Source organism: Delphinus delphis, chromosome 11 (genome assembly GCF_949987515.2).
Source record: "Delphinus delphis chromosome 11, mDelDel1.2, whole genome shotgun sequence".
NCBI lineage: Eukaryota > Metazoa > Chordata > Mammalia > Artiodactyla > Delphinidae > Delphinus > Delphinus delphis.
Genome location: NC_082693.1, coordinates 73,190,631 through 73,205,631, shown reverse-complemented (window position 1 = coordinate 73,205,631; position 15,001 = coordinate 73,190,631). Strand labels below are relative to the sequence as shown.

The window sequence follows — 15,001 nt, the reverse complement described above, 5'->3', positions numbered from 1 at the left end:
TTAAGCTATTAAGCTAACTATATTAAACTAAACATGAGCTTTTCCTGATGTCTTCAACTCGATTCCATCACTACATGAATCATTCTTTTTCTCCTTGCTTACCTGTAAATTCTCACTTCAACAGTGAGAAACCTGAATCTTACCACCCACCATCCATTTATTTAATTGTTCAACTGCAGTGTTCATTTATAGCAGTATCAGAATTGTTAACCTGTACTCCCACACTCTACATTTTTTTAGCAAGCTTTTCCAGTGCTTCTACACATCAAAGTGATGATGGGTTAACCACACTGAATAAATAATTTCTGAATCTAATTATCCATACTTTTTTCTTCCTTTATAAGATTAAAAATATGTCTTCTTAAAATCATAATTTTTATTTTTTTGTATTTTAAATATTTAATACTAAGCATTAAAATTAAATGTAATTTATATTAGCTTTAATTTTGAAATTAATCAGTAATAAAAGGGAAGTAAATAGTCATAGCAACAACCACAATAATTTTTTGTTTGCTGCATTTCATCTCTGTTTGTTAATAACAGGTAATAGATTTCTCACTTTGAATGTAATTAAGTGATATTGTCTGCTTCTGCAGACTCTACTTATTAATAGAAATAATGTAATTCATTAGGAAATGTAAAAATGTGAATAGTTCACTGCCTAAGAGATGAAATACTTGAGTTAAGCTTTAGGATTTAGCTATCAGTGACCTATATAAACTAGTTTATGGGGAAAAAAATGCAGAAGTGGTTTAGATTAGGGCTGTCTCATGGGAACTCAAGGGAGGAACTCAGGCAGGCCTCAGAAACATGCTGAAATAAGGGACTGCCATGCCATCTTGACTTTGGTTTCACATCTCTGTTCTTCTCTGTGTACCTTCTTTATTTTTCCCTCTTGGCTTCTCTAGTTCATATGTCTGATAAAATATGGTCATTTTATGCTTCCTGTACTTGTACTTTACTGTGTTAGTTACCCAAAACAACAGTCTCTTCTATGTACATATTCTCAGTCAGACTCTCAGTGGCTTCTGTTTTAATCAATCAAGACTATAAGCAGAAGGGATGTACTGATCTAAATGGGTGCCAAGGTTGGTCATTGTGGAGGAAACAGGATGAAGAAATTGTGGCTGTAACTGGGCAGTATTTCCAAAAGCGTCTGCTACAAAGCTTAATAAGACATTGAACGTGGAGTTCTGTTCACCAATAAAGTAGCACTTCTGCCTAGTTCAAAATGATTGGTTGATTTCTACCTTCTGAAGGTTAGTAGGTATATTGCCTAAACCATTTCTCTGGTATGTTATTTTTTCCAATATCTTTTTGTTTAATCCCTGTAACATTATATTCATTCATTCTTGATTAGTCATATCCAGGGCCACCCTCTCCACATTCAGAGAATCGCTACCCCCAACATCTATCTGGCTGTGAGAATTGTTCCTCTCAGAGTTCTCATAGACTAAAAAAATTGCCCGGTGTGATTCCTCATTATGTGTCTTATCCCAAAGGATAAACATCCCTGCTTTTCCATGCTTCTCAAAACTCAAGATGTTCTACTCCTAGACCATTTACTGATCATGAAATAGCCATCATTCTAATACATTGGAGAGAGCCCAGCTAAACTCAGTGAATATCTAAAAAGAACAAAATAAAAGTCAACACAAACACTGCACAATACCTATGTAAAGACACCTTAAGAATTCCTTTTCTCACTATGTTTTGTGATTGAATCCCGCAAGTGAGAGAAGAATTAGCCTGCGTGGTTTACAAATTAAAGTACCTGCTTCAGGAGTTAATGAAATGTGAGGAACACATACTTTTCCACAGGAATATTTAAAAAAACCCAAAACTACTTTGTTCTGGCCCATCAAAAGATAATGGAATCTTATCTTCCTATCTCCCACTTGACTTAAAAAAAAAATCAAGTGCTGTAGAGGTTATATAATGTGTTCTTATATGCCTAAAAAGAGATCTCCTCACTTTTTTTTTTTCTCCTCACTTTTTACATCTATTCTTTCTTTAATTTCTAGAGTTTACCTGGCTCCAAGTCATGTAAGATGGCATACTTATTAGCAGACAACAGAGCTGTACTCTTAAATCACACATGCTTCTTGACATCAAGCATACAGTCACAGTAATACATTCATAAAGAGCACGTTGGCTTTAAGAGGTTTTGTCATTGAGACTTCCTAAGTTGCTAACATTCCTTCTGAGCCCTTGCATACCATCAAGAATCATCCGTTTAATGTCACGTTAATTTATTAATTTTACAATTCATTCTTAGGGACAGGGTTCCCTAAGGCTGATGCTGTCTTGAAATTAATATTAGACTAATACATAAATATATGGTCATCAAAACTGGAACAACTTAAAACCAACCAGGAACTTCCTACAGAGACAGAGAAAGGGAGAAAGATGAAGGGGATGAGACAATTTCCTTTCTGAAATACAGGAGTTAATACTCTGTATAGCTGCATATGGAATATATTGCTTACATCCATTTTTAAGTCTGAGTACAGTAACTCATAAGGATGGACAATTTTGCTGGTAGCAAATACAGAGAGGCCTTAAGGCAGCAAGTATATGCTAAATATTAGGTCCTAGGGGAACACAGCACTAGTTACATATGGCCACCAGCCTTAAGAATGTTACAGTGATGCCAAAAGCAATGCCAATTTTTTAATATTAACACTAGTTAAATTGAACATATTTTACAAAATATTTTTTTTAATGTGAGAGCCAAAATATTACGCATTCATTGGTATTGGCAACCATGACAAGAGAATATTTTAAAAGAAACATACTAACAAAAAGAAATAAAGATGAAAATGTATTTCTAACTGTGTTTATAGAGTTCCTGAACATGAAAGAAAGGAAAGGTGGTGAAAAGGGGGAAAATCTCTATTTTAGGTGTATATGAATACGTTATGTAACTACTGCAGCACTGAAATTTTTAAATTTGCATATAGCGTCACTTGCCAGAAGCAGATATTTTATGCATAACCACAGATGGAAGCTGTTAGCTGGGATTTTGTCTTTAGTTTATCATCATCATTAGATATTAATTGGAATGGATTGGTACCTACCTGCAGGCTTTCACAAGAAAAGGAAAAGGGCAAAGTTGATCAGTTTGCAGATCACAGTAATAACATCACAAAAATTTTTATGGGAAATATTTGGCATATATTCTTTAAATTTAAATTGGTGGTACTTGATTTGTTGCAGAGTGTTTAAAAAGAAAATCTGATACTCCAAGAAGCCAAAGTCAAGAATATGGAAGAAATGAGATTCACCATACTCTCCTACTGGTTCCGGCATAATCCCCATGAAAACCACTTACCAAGACAGAGGCAAGAGAGAAAACTGGCCCTAACATTTCAAAAATAAGCTCCCTCCCTCTGAATTTTACCCATCTAAGAACTGTTTGTATTAATGTAATTCACATATATCCTATATTAAGGTATTGTTCACATTACAGTATATAATCCATCTATTCATTTTATTCACATAATGAAGGATATAATGTTTTTTTTAAAAGAAAACTGCTCTATGCCTCAGCTTTTATCTTCAGAGTGTTTAGTGTCTTCTATTTATTATTTAATATTTAAACAACCTCAGTGTAGTAGAAAGGAAATTTAAGGACTAAAATTAAAAAGAAAGAAAATTAGGATACAAAAAGTAGAGAAATATGTTATTATTATTTGCCTCCTGGTTTTATATAGTTACTTGAAGAAATTTGTTTCAGAAAGTCTAGATTCTGAACCCATCTCCATCACTTTCATTCACCTCAATGCTCAATTTCTTCACTCTGCACCATTTAGATGCTAAATTCTATAGAATTCTATAGAACCTTCACAAGGTTCTTAGGCAGATCAAATGAGACTGTAACTCTGAAGTGCCATTCAGACTGCACATGAAAAATCATTTCTCGAGCCTTATGCTCAGGTGGGGGAAGAGATAAGAAAGAAAGACATACTCAGAACAAGGAGACTGTTCCAGATTAATTGGTGGGGGAAGGAGAGATGGCATAAAGAAAAGAACTCTTACACACCATTTGTCATCAAAGTGCCATTTTCCCAACTGGTTTCTTCTTTCTTCCTCCCGCAGGAGTGTGCACTGGTAGTCCAAATTTGTTTATTCATTTCCTGGAGGGTAGGTGTGTGTAAATGTAGTTCTTAAAGACAGAAGGCAGGGCTTCCCTGGTGGCGCAGTGGTTGAGAGTCCGCCTGCTGTTGCAGGGGACGCGGGTTCGGGCCCCGGTCCAGGAGGCTCCCACGTGCCGCAAAGCGGCTGGGCCCGTGAGCCACGGCCGCTGAGCCTGAGCGTCCAGAGCCTGTGCTCCGCAGCGGGAGAGGCCACAACAGTGAGAGGCCCGCGTACCGCAAAAAAAAAAAGACAGAAGGCAGAGAAGCATGATGGGCATATTTAGGAACCTTCTCTGGTCAAGTCTGTCTACCTGGAAAAAGCTACGGAAAGTTCTGACAGTTCCATACATCTCTCAAATATCAGTTCTTTGCAATGGATCATTTTGCAATGAACTTTGCAATGAATGAAGTAAAGCAATGGATTCCTTTTATACAATAATAGTAATAATCATCACCTAATTGTTTCCCAAGCTTTAGTGTTTAAACGTTGGCTTTATTAAAGGAACCAGAAAGTATCAAGTGTGGTCTTGGTATTACTAATCGGTAAGTGAGAGAGAGACTAAAGGAGATTAAGTACAGCATCTTCTTGAAGAATTTGCAATCTTTTTTTTCTAAAAAAAGACAAACATACATACATATAACCTCCAAGCACCAAGTTATATGATAGTAGGTCTAGAATGTTGTAGGAAATCAGAAAAGAAAGGGTAAGATAAGGCAAAGAGCTCTGTGGCCCATACAATTTCTAAACAGGAAAGGAACTTAGAAATCATCTACATAAACCCTTGTTTTATACACAAAGAGAGTTCAAGCTCATAATGCAGCTTAAGTTAGAAGTGACCCAGAACGAGAGAACCGTTATTTTCAATATCCTAGGCACCTAACAAAACTGACCTTGGTAGTGAAGGATGGGCAGGCTTTAGAAGACAAGAGGAATGAGTATTTTAGGTAAGCGGTGAGATAAACTGTCAATAGAAGTGTTTTATGGACTGATTACATTGCATTGCATCAATGGATCTATTATGCAAGTAGTTTTACCGATTTAAAGTTTTACTGATGCAAAAAGAACTTTAACACATTGCAGAGCCACCAAATAAATATTTGCTGGATTACAACATGAAGATAATTTGACCATGCAAAGAAACCTACTTTGTGCTTCTATCCTTTACAAACCTATAAGAGTAGATGACAGAAACATTAGTAGCCTTACCATCAATATTTTTGACTGAGAAAGAATGATTGTGAATTGTATGTTTGGAGATTGAATTTCCATCCCTCAGTCTACCGCAAATGCAGTTGTACAACCTTAATATTATCATCTGAAAAGGAGGGGTAGATAATCTCAGATTTCCTTTCTGAGTCATCATTCAGACTTTATGAATGAAAATTTGTTTGGGTGATGCAGGAACATTATAAGTAAGCTAATAGTTGAAGAAAGAACAATGCAATAGAAATTCTAAATGCTTACTTTATATTCTTCAGACTAGTTTTTTCTTTGATTTCTAATTGTTTAAAATTCTTATTCATAATTTTGATCCTGCTTTCATTGGTTTTCTATTGATTCAGGAAATATTTAGCTCATACTCTAGATCAAACATTGTACTAGATACTGAAAATATGGAGCTGAAAGGCAATTGCTTCCCCAAATAAGGAGATAATTAAGGTACAAAAAATAAGCCATCTTTTATGATCTATTATACCCAAGATAACTTAGATCTTATTTAATTTAATTCTGATAAAAATCTATAAATTATTATCCCATTTATAGGAGAAGAACTGAAACAGTACCTAACATAGAGTAAAACTCACACAAAATTAGGCAGAAAATAATGTACATCTTATATAATACAAACAGAAAAATGGTTTTGTATTTTTTAAAAATCTTTGAAAAAATCACCTTAATTTTCTCATCTTATATTGAATTTAAACCTATAAAATTTACAAATGCAATTTAAACATTTCAAAAATGTTCACACGCTGAAACAATTACATTTAAATAAATTACTGAAAATAAGTGTGGTTTACTTATTCTTCCAATTGTTTTTGGAGACACTTCTGCTTAGGAAAGTGCATAAGCTTTTACAATGCAGTGAATAAATGGAAACTATTCATTTATATATTTAAAAAATACACAAAGAAAAATAGAATAGTGACTGCAAGATTAATTGGCACGCAAGCTGTTTAGCCTTTGGTCCTGTGCTCTAACAAACTCTTAGTCATCCTTTAAGACCCATCTCAAATGCCCCTCCTATTCAACTGTCAACACATTTTATTATGAGTCATATTGATGTGTTAGATGTTGAAAAAACTAGATGAAAAGATAAGTTCCTTGACCTTAAGATGCTACTGTTCTATTAAAGAGACAGATATCAAGGAAATCATTAAAATATAATGCAAAAATTGCTTGAGGTTTATGTATCAGTCAGTGGAAAAAGCCACTTTTAATTACCCAAATATGAACACTTAATATAAGGAAATAGAAGCTTAGAAAGTTATTGGGAGGAGTGGTAGACATTCTCTTTCAAAGAAGTTCTGCAGATATTTGGGTGGGCAAACAGCTTCAGGCTGTCATCATTTTAAGGACTGTTTCAGTTTCGAGCACCACCCACACCCCCATCCAAGGTCATGCTATTCCTGGAACAGCCACCTCTGATAACTGAGCCAAGAATGGTTATACCTACACAGGAAAACAATTTGAAAAAAATAGATACATGTATATGTATAACTGAATCACTTTGCTGTACACCTGAAACTAACACAACAATGTTAATCAACCGTGCTCCAATATAAAATTAAAATTTTTAAAAAGAGTGGTTATAAAGTTGAACTATTTTAACCCAATGTAGAACAACTTTAATACTCAACAATTCCTCTAGATCTCCCTATCAGATTGGCTAAAACTGTTTCAGGTCTGCATCGAAGTTTGACTTCTTTTATTTTTTCCTATATTGCTTCTTCCCTCTTTCTTGCACAGCAGATCTGTGATATACAGCTCACATCCTAAATATGGTCTCAGTGTTTGATTCTGGAAAATCCCTACCTGTGTAGAAGGACTGGGGGATCTGAAGTCAGAAAATTTGCCACGGAGGATGTCAATGGGCAACACCAAAGCCTGCTTTTCTGTCTTCATCTCCTCATTGACACTGTTCTGATAAAAGTTATTAATGATATCCTTGTTGCTGAAACTAATGAGATTCTTTCCTCCCTGTATTTAACCTGCTGACCATTCCCATTCTCAGAACTATATCTTCCCTTGCCAGGGTGGTGGATAATGAACTCAGACTCAAGTCCCGTCTCTATTACTGATGAACTGCGAGACCTCAGGCATTTCACTTAGTCTCTCTGTGCCTCGATTTCCAGTCTGTAAAATGGTGATAATCATTGTATCTACTTCATAAGGCTGTTGTAAAGATCAGATGCTTAGAATAGTGTCTGTCACATAATTATCACTATATATCTGTCTTCTATTTATATCCTGTTATACCATTTTATCTGTTTCTCCTTCTTCCTCTCTGACAGCTCCTTCTAAGCCCTGTCCCATTTTCTTTGTGTCCCAATCACCACCACAAATCTTGATGCTATCTTTCTTTGACTTTCTTATCTTTCTCTAAACCATCTGACAAATGTTTAGTTTAAATCCAGCCTTCTAAGTAGCAGATCCATATTTTCAACTCTGCTGAATATCTACATTTAATGTCCATAGGCTTTGAAACTCAACATAGCTTAGTATGGATTAATTTCTCCTCCTCCTTCCCCTCAAAAGCAAACACAAAACAAAACACAGTGAATGGTACCACTGAAGGTACATATACTCAGGTGCCCAAGTCAAAAGTGTAGAAATAATTTCTAACATTTTTCTCACCCATATTTGCCTTTTCCCTAGAGCATACAGATATATACATACTTAGCATCTTCTGGATTTCTCACCTCCTCTCCAGATCCATTGCCATTACCATTCCCTTAATTTAAGTATTTTTTGTTTATTTGTTTGTTTATGCAGTGTTTACCAACATCATCAGCTCCTAACTTGTCATCCTTAGTCTAATAAATCACTTTCTCCAATCCGTTCCCCGTACTGCAGTCTGCATGACTTTTTTGAAATGAACATCTCAGCTTGTCACTCTCCTAACTTAAAGCACTTTTTTTGTTCACCTATGTCCTTAAGGATGGATACTTATATCTTTTATGTGGTGTATAGTACCCTTAATAATCAACCCCGTATTAATGATTCCATCATTTTAATTAAGCTTCCAACTTTAGTTAAGCACCAATAAATTTAAAGAACTTATAGTTCTCCAAGTGCCATTCAATCCTTTACACATATTCTTCTATGTGTCTGAAATACCATCTCCACCACCAAACTTCCTGCATCAGTTTGCTTCACTATTTATTGGACAACCACAAAATCTGAGTGGTATTTATTTACACATCTGGGATTCAGCTAGGATTTGGCTTATTTAGTCTGGGCTTTTTCCTCTGTGTCTCTCTTCCTCCTCTTGGGGCTTGTGGGCTATCCTGTGGGCACGTTCTTTCCATGGTGATGAGAGAGGTGCAAGAGGGAATGTGGAAGCATGTAAGACCCCTTATAGCACAGTCTCAGAACTGGACTACCATAAATTCTGCCTAATAATTGGCCAAAGCAAATAACATGTAGGTATCCAGAGTCAAGAGGAGGGTAAATATACTGTGTCTCTTTTGTGGAAGGAATGGCAAAGTCATATGGCAAAAGGTGTGAACATAGGGAGGAGTGCTGCAGCCAGTAATGCTATCTACAGTACCTCACTCCTTGCCTTGCCTACTGGTTCTATAGGTTTCATTTCAGCCGTCGCCTCTTCCAGATACCCTCACTGACTCTAAGTTGGCTTTTGGTGCTCTGAGGTGCTTCCCTAGTTGCCTGTGCATACCTATATTTGTCATCAGGAGCAACTTTAGAATTGTAATTTCCAGTATCTATTTTTTTCTTTCCATTACACTGAAGATTCATTGAGAGTAAGAATTGTGTTTTGATTTTATTTCCACTCACTTATCTAGAACATATGATGTGTATTTAATAATGGTCTGTGGTATTATCAAATACTTGAATACATAAATGACTGAAAGAAAATGTGAATGAATGAATATTGCAAGGAAAAGGAGATAATGGCCTGAACCAGAGCAGTGTCAGTGAGAACAGACAGAAGGAAATTAATTTAAGCCATGTTTAGGAGGTAGAATTGTCAGGCCTTGGTGACTGATTATAGGGGAAAGGGTAATAAAGATAAGCAAGACATTTAGGATATCAATTCTCCAACTGTTCAAGCCTAAACTCTATTCTCCACTACCATCTTCCAAGAGATTAATCTGTTACATATTTCCTGCTGTGTGTAAGGCAATTTTGTACAGTTGCTAGAGATTACCAATATCTCTAATTGATTTGCATAATTTATGACCTTTCTAATGTACTCACTGAAATTCTTCCATCAGCAGTAGTTGTAACACAACTTTTACTATTTTTCCCTTCCCAGTTTTTGTTTGTCCATATGCAGATAATAAAACAAATAGAGCAAAATTTCTGTCTACAGATGATGTAATTTATGCTTTTCTTATTCTGACATAGTCCTTCATTGCACCTGAGCAAAAAAAGGTTATTAAAGTATTAGATGAATGTAAATTAAGGTCAGAGGAAAACGTAATAAATACTTAGAAAATAACAGTTTCAGAGAAACTCAAAAAATTAGAAGAAAAAAACCTTACTAAACCCTTAAAAGCAACATTCACTTGCAAAATTTCATCTTGTAACACAGCTAGTTTCTACAGAACTCATGAATAAGCCATCAATTAGCACTATTACTGAAATAATGCATTTGAATATAATTTTATCTTTAGAAAATCACTACCAGGTTAATCTTTGCATAATTATTTCAGTGAAAGGCAGTGTTGCAAACATTCACTTCATGTCACTTTTGACCTTTAGGTTGTGGACTCAATCAAGCCTTGGAATTTCTTTCTTTCCCCCAAACTTGATGGTGCTCCTAAAGTTAAGGTTTTGCTTTCAGTATATATGTAACACTCTCAAGGTAAAACATTATCACCTTGGAAATCATTTTATGATTATTGCATATTTTAGTTCTCAGTTTAGACTGGAGTCTTCCATCTTAATTTAATTTGTGAATTTCAATTGATTGCCAAAATGCTATAGAAGCAGGGAGGGGGAATTGTGGACAATTCCTGGGTTGTGGGATTCCAAGCTGCTGTTTAGCGGTTTCCTATGTTTGATGAAATCAACTTGCAATACTGCTCATTTTTGGAAGCTGCTTGATCTAAGAAGTGGAGAAATTTAAAGATATTTAGAAATCAATTCTACTTTGTGTACTGAAAAGCAGGTTGAGATTGCTAAAGGGATGCAGTAGCAGGGAGATAACTGAGCCTTTTCATCTTTTGTATCATTTTGGCAGAATCATTCTAGAACCAAATGTTTGCTTCATTCCAGAAGCTGATAACTATAATTCATTTTGCATGCATACACTTAACACTTGAATTTGCTAATGAATATAGTACATTACTTTTCAAGTCAGATTCCATGTCTCTCTTGTTCGAGTGCATAAGACTGTAAACAATTTTTGAATGCCCTTTCAATCATTTTATCTACATTTATACCTCCCTCACCATAGAATCTTTCGAGAATAAAAAGCCCATGAACAAAACAAAACTCATAGAGGCTGTGACCAAACATAACAAAGTGAAATGGAGAGTTGAGAAATTATTCAATGAGTTCAATCTCTCCAATATACCATTTCTTCACAAAGCAGATAGTCTTCCTGCCCTCTTTTCCCCTGACCTTCCATCTCCCTCCCCCATCTTTGCACCAAATTATCTTGTTGCCATACTCATTCTTCTGATGTAATGATGATGATGATGACGTATCACCATCTACCAAGCTTGTATTATATAAAATCTTCTGTGCAAAAGCATTTGGCACTTTGCAAAAGATGAGACTGACAAGGGGTTAATCTCCAAAACATTAAAATAGCTCATACAGCTCAATAGCAAAAAAACCAATCAAAAAATGGGCAGAAGGCCTAAATAGAAGTTTCTCCAAAGAAGACATACAGATAGCCAACAGGCACATGAAAAGATGCTCAACATCGCTGATTATTAGAGAAATGCAAATCAAAACTACAATGAGGTATCATCTCACACTAGTCAGAATGGCCGTCATCATAAAGTCTACAAATAATAAATGCTGGAGAGGGTGTGGAAAAACGGGAACCCTCCTACACTGTTTGTGGGAATGTAAATTGGTGCAGCCACTATGGAAAACAGTAAGGAGGGTCCTTAAAAAACTGAAACAAGAGTTACCATATTATCCAGCAATCCCACTCTTGGGCATATATCTGGAAAAGATAAAAACATTAATTCGAAAAGATACATACACCCCAATGTTTATAGCAGCACTATGTACAAGAACAAAGACATGGAAACAACCTATGTTTCCACTGACAGATGAATGGATAGAGGAGGTGTTATATATATATATATATATATATATATATATATATACACACACACACATAATAATGGAATACTATGAAAAGAATGAACTAATTCCATTGAAAAGAATGAACAAATGCCATTTGCGCCAACATGGATAGACCTAGAGATTACCATACTAAGTGAAGTAAATCAGACAGAGAAGGACAAACATCATATGATATAACTTATATGTGGAATCTAAAAAAATGATACAAATAAACTTATTTACAAAACAGAAATAGACTCACAGACATAGAAAACAAACTTATGGTTACCAAAGGAGAAAAGGGCGGGGAGGGATAAATTGGGAATTTGGGATTAACATATATACACTACTATATATAAAATAGATGAACAACAAGGAACTACTGTATAGCACAGGGAACTATATTCAATATCTTGTAATAACCTATAATGGAAAAGGATATGAAAAAGATTATATATATATATGTATGTGTAACTGAATCACATTGCTGTACACCTGAAACATTGTAAATCAACTGTACTTCAACTTACAAAATAAAGCACTCGGCACATTTTGTCTCTTCTAATCCTTTGAATAACCCTGAAGTTAGGTAGTATTTTACAATTAGGAAAAGAGTTTCAGAGAAACTGAACTATCTGAATTAAAAGCACATGTACTAAATAGCAGAGCTAGGATTCAGCTTAGGTAGGTCTGTCTGCTTCAGCATCTCTGAAGACTCAGGACTAAAGGACCTAAAAAATTAGACAAAATATCCAACTTAAAATTTCACACCCTATAAGAATGCAGTTTTCGTCTATTCAAAGCATTTTTTTGTATCAGTCTGAGTGTGGTTAATTGTAGCCCTATTTGTATGCATGACATTGATGATTTTACTACAATTTTTAAGTACAAAAATAGTCTTATTGTACAATTATATTACATTAGATAGCAAGAAAAATCTTTATTAGTTAGCTTTGGGATATAGTGCATTTTCTCTCTTTCAAGTTTCTCTCTTCAAACTTCATCACATTTCTAAAATATATAATAAAGTTTATACTGAGAAAAAACTTAAATATCTCAAGATTCATGTGTGTGTGTGTGAGTACCTATATTTTCACACATACATATTGCATGCATATAAATAACGTACATACACATTTACAAACCTACCTATTGCATATATGTAGTATCATATTTTCTTTAAGGAACATTTTTAAATGCAAAAAAGCATTAAATATTATAAAAATTAGAAAATTAATATTCTTTAGTACAGTCCTAGGTATTAAACTAGAGTAAAATAAATTCTAAAAAATGAAATTGAAAGAAAGATGCTAAAACCATGAATTTAAAGTGAACATAATTTGTCCCTAACTGCTGATATCGAGTGATATTTATTTGTTTTTACAGTGAAGCAGAATAATTATCACAACTCCCTTAATTGTATACAGTAAAGGAAATGTTGGTTGTAAAAAATCATCTGATTTTATATTTGACTTTTACAATCTCATGGCGTTTTAACCTTGATTATCAATCTGGATTTTTACCTTAAAAAAGAAAAGAAGAAAAAAGAAAAGATCTTAGCACCTCAGAGTAAATTACAGGAAAGTGACTTGTTTTTTCTTGTTTGCCTTGAAGAAGTATTGTGCTCTATAAGGTTTTCATGTAAACAGGACCAACTGACTCTTTCCTCCCTCTCACCCTCTCTCCATTCATCCCCTCATTCTTCCTTCTTTTCAATAGTACTAACTTGTTTATTGTGAACCAATACTGTCCACAGTAACCGCCATGGTTTGTGCAGCAGGAAGTTGTGGAGTGAATAAGCACACACGATGTCTAACTTCTCACTCCTTCTCAGTACCATTGATTCCAGAGCTCTGGGACCATCTTTTAGCTGGAAGATGAATTGATTAAATACTGATCATAGATTTCTTCTTCTGTAGCAAAGATTTTTGTTTGTTTAATTTTGTTTTTGTTTTTTAAGACAAATGATGGTAAAGCTTCTAAATGCTGATGATTCATTTTCGGACATTTGGGCATTAACTTGTAAAACTAAGTTCATCAAGTCTCTCATTGTGCCAAAGGAGCTGCAGCATCCTCCCCCTTAAGGACCACAGTTTGTTATGGAAAAGAACCAAATAATGTCAGATAATTTAAAATGTATTCTTTGGGGCTTCCCTGGTGGTGCAGGGGTTGAGAGTCCGCCTGCCGGTGCAGGGGACACGGGTTCGTGCCCTGGTCCGGGAAGATCCCACATTCCACGGAGTGGCTGGGCCCGTGAGCCATGGCCGCTGAGCCTGCGCGTCCGGAGCCTGTGCTCCGCAACGGGAGAGGCCACAACAGTGAGAGGCCCACGTACCGCAAAATAAATAAATAAAATAAAATAAAATAAAATGTATTCTTTGTAATACATTCAGCGTCGGGAGGGAGGACTTTTTCAGGAGCAATTCTGTAGGAAAAATCAGGAAGCTTTGCTAGGAGGAAGGCAATGCAGGAGGTGACTGCACTTGCTTTTCGGTATGAAACTTCAGAGTCATTTCTGTACATTTTAGAAACATTAAAACAATTGGCAGTCCTTTTGAAGAAAATGCCAGGGCTCCAGTAAGAGGAGGCTTGCTGAAAAGAATTAAGGTGCAATAGACAGAGATGCGGCAGCTCTTGCAGAACTTTGTTCTATGACTCATCTGCAACATTTTGCAAAATTTGATGTGGCAAAAGTACTGCATTATTATGATGTACCATGTGGTATCCTGATTTGTCATCTTCACTTGACATATCTTTTATTGAGGGGTACAAGAAGAAACCCCACATTGGCTGAGGAAAATTTTTCTACTTACATCCCACACGGAGATTTAAAAATATATTCCTAGAATTTGGCATTTACAGGAACATGTTTCACTTTTGTAGTTCTGGAAGAAGAGAGCATTTTTACCCTTTGAGTGTAAGAATCTATAATCCTAATACATCACCACTAGAGGGCCAATGGAATGCACCTTAATTTGGTAAATGGTGGTGGTGAAGGAGCAGTAAACAAACATCTGAATATACTTTGCATCTTTTTTTTTAAAATAGATCACCAGTTTATTATTAAAAGATATAACTCGAGAACAGCCAGATGGAAGAGAAGCAGAGGGTAAGGTATAGAGAAAGGGCACAGAGCTTCTATCTCTCTCTTTACTTTGCATCTTTATCTTTTTCAGTTGACTGGTTTATTATTTAAAATTATATATATATTTTTTGCCTTGTCACTTTGTTTATTGAGTTGAACAATATGTTCATTTTTTTCATGCACTAAGCCAGGTCCAATTTAAAATTTTTTCTTCCACAGATAAAACTATTGCCTTAGAAGACTCTACCATCTCAAGCTCCATAATTTTTCCATATAGTTATT

At 35.2% G+C, this 15,001-nt stretch overlaps 1 long non-coding RNA gene across 2 annotated transcripts in view; it reads right to left on the bottom strand.

Moving 5' to 3' along the window:
* LOC132433273 (uncharacterized) overlaps positions 1-15,001 on the bottom strand; it is a 295,039-nt gene that overhangs the window by 129,667 nt on the left and 150,371 nt on the right. The gene's annotated exons all lie outside the window — the stretch shown is intronic.